This window comes from Agelaius tricolor, unplaced genomic scaffold, assembly GCF_023055355.1.
Source record: "Agelaius tricolor isolate 1412-34295 unplaced genomic scaffold, bAgeTri1.0.p SCAF_6, whole genome shotgun sequence".
NCBI lineage: Eukaryota > Metazoa > Chordata > Aves > Passeriformes > Icteridae > Agelaius > Agelaius tricolor.
The window spans coordinates 41,192,527-41,199,305 of record NW_027269266.1 but is presented as its reverse complement, the minus strand read 5'-3'; positions in this window follow the sequence as shown (position 1 = coordinate 41,199,305).

Sequence of the window (6,779 nt, the reverse complement as noted above, 5' to 3'; positions counted from 1 at the left end):
GGTCACTGACAACAAACAACATTAATTTTACATGTGTTCCTTGAGTGTAAGTGGAAAAAAATGGAAGCCTACTTCTCTACAGAGTATCCGATAGAAGCAGGGAATGGTCTTAACTTGTGAACTGGGTTCTTTGAAGAGACAACACATGAAATAATGACTTATTTAAAAAGTCTCAGAATTCAATGGATAGACTGCTTTCCCTAGTGAGTGCATTACTTGGATAATTTAGTGTAGTAGACATTGCCCCAAGTGTAACAAAAGAGGAAGTGGGCTCAAGAACAGTGTGACATTTCTTTGCAGACCTTATCATTGCTGCTCCCTGTTATGCTGAAAGAAGATTTTTCTTGGCTTTGTATAGAGGAGCTGGTGCTGTCCCTTTATGTTGCATGAATTCAGAAATAAGGAAGGTTTTCTCAGTCCACTTATATCACAGAGCAGCAAGGAAGAGGGTGGTAAGTCAAGCTTTTTCTGTTGCTATATCCATTTGGTGTACAGTTCTAAACAGGTCCTTATTCACCTGGTGAAGGGAATCACCTTTGTGGCTGCATTGCTTGGTTAATGGTTCTGCCCACTGACAAAGTATTTTGATGAAAGAAGCAGATCAGTTTTCATTTTCAGGTGTTACAATCCACTGACACCATATGAAACTTACAAGACATTTTAAGTATTATGAATACATAGGACACTTCAATGGTGGGTATAGTATTAAAAAGAATTTGCACTGAGACTGATCTCATGGGAAAATGTTGCTGGGTCACAGTCCAGGAAGACAGTGAGGTCTTCTCTGGTGTTACCTGTAGTTCCAGACTTTTAAAATCAGAGCTGGATTATTTAAGTTTAGGAGCACCTTTTAGATCAGGGAAGGAAAACACAACCATGATGCACTGCTGCACTGTAGACATGCAAAAGGGGGAAAAGAAAACAAAATTATATTCAATAATATTTATCAAAACTCTTACATCTTATAGAATACTATTCTATTAATAGCATGGATTTTTCAACTTCTAACTTACTGTTCCCTGTAACAAGGAAGGCTTCCAGCTAAGTGAAAGTGCTGATTTACCCAATAATTCAGGACATATCTTCATTTTAATATCTCTCAGAGTAGCAATATTGGTTCAGTCCCTGTTCTCCCTCCCAAATCTAGAAATGGCAGATAAAACTCAGCAATTTCATCAGTATTTAATCAAAAGCATCTTAGAACTCAGGAGCTTGGTGTTTCACCCACAATTCAAAACATTTCAAGCAGCTGGCTAAACCAGTCCCAAAGCCTGAAGTGCAAAACTGTCTTAGGAATTTTGCACAAAGATACAGGACATTGTGTACAGAAGCAGAACTGAGATTCAGCGAGCACAGGGGAATAATTTGTAGCTCCTTCAGGAAAAGTGGTCTTAAACTAAAATTATACCACACTGCTGACAGTTACAATTAGACAAGTTTTGGTGAAATACTTAAAGAAAAGACAAGGGGAGTGGAGACCGGATGTGAAAGGGCATGATATTTTCAGTGACGTTTCCTCTGGGTTTGTGTCAACAGAAGCTTTGTGTCCTCCGATTTGGCCTGGAGCAGAGCTTGGCAAAACTATAAAGGGAGGCTGAAGCAGTAGAATCCCATCAAAAGAAGGCATGGATTTTCTACCAGAAAGGCAATTCCATCTGTGCTAAAAGAAACTACAGAGACTGCAAAGGTGGAGAGCACAATCATGAAAGGCTCCATTTAGCTGCCATGATGATGATGACATCCTATTGCTGTGTGACATTTAAACAAGGATAATGTTTTCAGATAACATATTCACAGTAGCATATTGAAGACTAGTATGAGGTTAAGGAAACCTTTCAAAAGTCATAAGTTATGCTGAAATAGAAAACACAGGAAAATAAACTTTGGAAACCATGTGTAAAACACAATATAGAAAATATATTCTCAGGAAAACATTCTGCAAGACATAAAAACAAATAATAAACTCCTTTCCAAATATATTGGGAATGAGAATCTGACAGTTTCTGTTTGGCCAATAATTGAGGAAGGTGTAAAAGATTTCAAACAAAACAAGGCCATGGTAGATAATTAGAAGGGTACTTTTCCTCTGTGTTCACTGTGGAGGAATTCAGGGGGGTTCCTGTGCTAGAATCTTGTCCCTTTTCTGCATATGTATGTGATGTGCCACAGGATCTCCCTGCCTGAAACATCTGCCAGCTTGGTAGGAGAGGTTTCAATCAGTAGTAAATTGCCAAGAGCAGAAAATTCTCATCTAAAAGATGATGTGTTTTAAAGGGCATCAGGAATGAAACAACCAAACTGCCAACTATGGTTTGGAGCCTCTTGCTTTAAATTGCTCTAGTTTTAAAAAGGTTGAATTCACACCAGATCTTTTAGAAAAATCCTGGGGAGTTTTGAGACCAGCCTAATGTATGCAGTAGGCAAAATATTATTAATTATAAAAAAAAGCAGGGTTGGTAAAGACATCAATAAATGTGCTCTATCAAGGAAGAGTCAAAGTCTAAGGTGGAGTCTTTTATCATAAACTCATCTTTGAAAGAATTGCTAGCCATGTGAACAGCCATGTCTGGCAAATTGTCTTGCTTTTCTGGAAGGCTTTGGACAAATTCCCCAATGAAAGCCTTCCAAAAATAATTAATGCTGTCATCTGAAAATATTCCCAGGATTAACACTGTTAAATACACTTGTTAAATACTATTTAATTCTAGTTAAGACACAATATGTGATACCACAAATAGATCAGTTTTCACAGTGGAGTAAAGCCATCAGTAGAGAGAGATGACCTCTGTTTGCATAATGTTTATCAATGACTTAGAAAAGAGAAAGGAGCAGCAATATGCCCAAAGTGGCTGAAAACAGTAAGTTACTTGGGGCAGCAGGAACAAAAAAGTGACTGCAGAAATTTTACATCAGGATTTCATTGTGGTGGATGGCTGAATGATCCCATGTAAAATTAAATTACTTGTAGGTACAAATGGTGTACATGGTAAACACAGCCCACCCTTAACTTTGTGTTTATAATGAAGAGTCCTGAACGAGTCCTGGATACACAGTCCTATTCAGGGAAAAATGTTGGAATTATAACAGACAGTCCTATAAAAAGATTAACTCAGTACTGAATATTGATCCAGAAGTTAAATGTTAGATATTACAAGGGAAAGAATAGGATAATACACCAGTGAACAAATCCATGGTGCCCTCTTACTGTGAATAATGTGTGTAGTATTTCCCCTTAATAATGAAAATATATATAATACAACTGTGGGAGGCTTATTGTGGGTAAAAAATGGTTTCCACATAAAGAACCATGAACCAGGCTCAGAGTCAGCATCTGGAAAACAGAAGCCTGAAGAAAGAGATAACAGATCTGTAAATAAGCAATGGCAGGAAACACTGAATAGGCAATAACTGTTTGCTCATGCATTTAATGCAAGAACTAGAGAGTATCACCTAAAAGATGAGATAAACATGTACAAAAGAAGGTACTGTTCCATAAAGCATGTCATTAAGTGATGAAACTCATTGTTTTGGGCTGTTGTGAACACCAATGTTTGCCTGTGTTCAAATAATACTTAAGTACATTTAGAGCCAAAAAGAATCCATTAAGGGCTACTGATAACAAAACTGATATATACAAAAAAGCCATATTGAAAATTAATGTTGTGGATTTGCAACAATTCCAGACTGAATTTTTACAGGAGTGGTCTGTGAAAAAATAATAAATTTTTATTTGTGTGCACACAGTTTTCTGTAAAATGGGAGAGAAAAATGTATTTTTATTAAAATAACTTCCTGAATGGAATTCAGTTGCCATGAAAACAGAGATGGTTTGATGTTAGCAAGACTGTTATGAATTACCTGACTATCCTGCAATTTTAAAAATCCAGCCAGAATCACAAATCCCATTTCCTTCCAACTTTAAACACTCATGGGGTAGTATATCCTGACTACATAAAAAGCAGAGACTCAGTTTTGCTCAGATAATTTACTTGTAGTCAAAATTAGACCAGCTGGCATAAGCACAAAGGTGCCATGGATTCTGGGAGGCAGAAAACCATTAGCATTACCAGTAAAGGAAAGCTGGCAACAGCTCTGAAAGTAGAAGGAAAAGTTCTATTTTTACCTGTGAAGATAACAGTCCAGATTTTCTTCTCCAACTAAGAGAGGGAAAAGCAAAGTGTTAAAAATCACTGCTTTTCATCCTGCACTGTAATGGGTTTGTGCTGTGCTGGTTGGAGCCTCCAAGACTCTTCTATTCCAGCTGACACCACTTTGGCAGCCTTCCTCAGGAATGCAGTGTAGGGATAATGACTGAAATGAAGCCCATTTTCTCACCTTATTATTTCCATAGCTCATTGATTTCTTCAAAGTGTCAGCTTCAAAAGAGATAATTACACATTAAATCATCACCTACATACATCTGTAAAAACTGGGTTTTGAACAAGTGAATCAGGGGCTAGAATAAAGTGAAATAGAATAGTATTACAATACATTACATTGGCATTACATAGAAGGGATTTGATAAGAGATACCAAGTACAGTCTCTTGGGAAGAGACCATATCACAAGAGACCTGGCTAGCATAATTAAGAAGAGAGAAGTTAATATTCTTAGATCCACAGAAAAGAAAGGCACTGCCAAAGAAAGTGGTCTCTCAAGGATTTATGGAAAGCAAGGACAAGAAGAGTATGTCTAAAAATCACAGGGGAGACAAAGACCTGAGAATTATGCAAGCGAGCAGAGTAACAGAAACAACTTGCTCTCAAATCCCAAATCAAGGATGGTTGATGTTACTGTTGCAAATGATCAGAAGGAGAATATTACATCTTTGAAGGTAACTGGGTCAGATGGGCTAATCTGCAAATGAAATTGACTTCATCCATGTACACACAGTACGAAAAGGTGACATTGCAAGAAGAAAAAACCTTTTTGTTATTTATCTCATTAAAATAATCACCACTGAATCTGAAATTAATTAATAAATACATGAATCAACATGAGTTACAGTAAATATTCAGAAGTGGTAATGGCAAGGACAAAATCATCTTCTATTGTTTTCAGAATGTCAAAACTTCCATTAAAAAATAGGAGCTTGAGCTTCCCACTAATCTCCTCAAGATGAGATTTACCCTGGCAGTTCTGTGTAAATACCACATCTGCCTGTGAGATGCAGTTTAGAGGGTCCACTTCTGGCACAGTTTACATTATCTCAGTGGAATCTGTGCTTGAGCCAAAGGCAGAATGCTTAGGAAAAGGTTGGAAATGAAAGTCAAACCATAACCATCTGCCAGCAGCAGCCACCAGAAACCAGAATGTAGTTTATTCTTCTGTGCTTCATCCCCTGAGTATACTACTAACCAGGTTTGGACATTCCCATTGTTATTACTACTTCTTGCAATTTTGGGGTGCATGAGTAAAGGCATCTATTTAAAATTACATTTTTAAATCCTTCTTTTTGATATCTCGCTTGTGTGTGGTTTTAAAAGAATGACTTTTCAAACAAAAATTGCAAGACTGCTTTAGCATCTGAAAAAAAAAAGAGTAGCAAAAGTGAAAACAGAAATAATGTGTAAAGTCAGGAAATTCTCCTGGATGCAAAGCAAATTTTGAAAAGAATCTATTTCTAAATGCCAGCTGAGTTAACTATGCAGGGAAGAATGAAAAAGATATTGCCAAGGGAGACAGAACACTTGACTTTTAAAATTCATAAATCCTCATCTTGCAATAAAAATGTAACACAGCTAAATGTATAGCTCTGTATTAACCAGCACAAGCCAAAATTTTAATCTCAGACTGAGGCAGGAAAAGGCCATTATGTCCTAGGCCATAAAAAGGCTGAGTGAAAGAAAAAGCCCCTGGCATTCAATGATGCTTTTCCATCATACACAAGCCTCATACTGAAGAGTAGCACGTGCTTCAGAAGTCCATGCCTGTCAGTGTATCATAATACAAGACAGGCTATGCTGGAACATAGAAAAACCTATTGGTTTTTCTGTTTTGCTTGGAGAAAATGAGCATTTTATGCTGTATTATATTTTGTGAATATAATACAAAAAAAGAAAAAAAAGGATCAAAAGAGGAAAAAAAGAGAATCAAAAAGCCAGAGTGAGTTAGTCAGTACAAAGCAGCCACTGGAAATTATACAGTCACAAGGAGTACTGTGGTTACCTTCACAGCAAGCTCAAAGGACTCAGGATCCAGAACCACAGGTTTAATCATGTATGGCACAAATTATGAAATAAATTTCTGGGACAGCTTTTATTTGACAGTTTGTCAGAGAAGATTAGCTGGAAATCTACTTCTTGTTTCATTTTCAGTTTAAAAATATGGCATCGTCCTATAAAATTCTTCACAATCTCATAACCAGGGCTAATTTTAAAAGAAAGTGTTCAAAAACAAGTTTTGCACTTGTACAATGAAAATCTGGCTATTTTGAGAAGGAAGGGTGAAGTGTACCAGTCCTGTTTTTCTACAGTTCTTTTCTAGCCTTCCTTCCAATGAAAATGAGGTTGATATTGTTACAGCATCTGTCTCTTTATTCTTGCCACAGTGGAATTTTGAACATGTGGGCCAATTTCAACTAAATGTGATGGAAAGGTAATGATCCCAAAGTTCTGAAGTTCCTGCAGAGTTTAGAAAGATGACAGCAGTACAGAAGTTAGGGACAAATTCAATGGTCTATTAAGAGGAAAAGCAGGGTGTGAGCTCAGATACTGTCCAGGAGAGGTGTGAGTTCCTGCTCTCTAGGAGACACATCACATATACCCAGCCATGGCAATG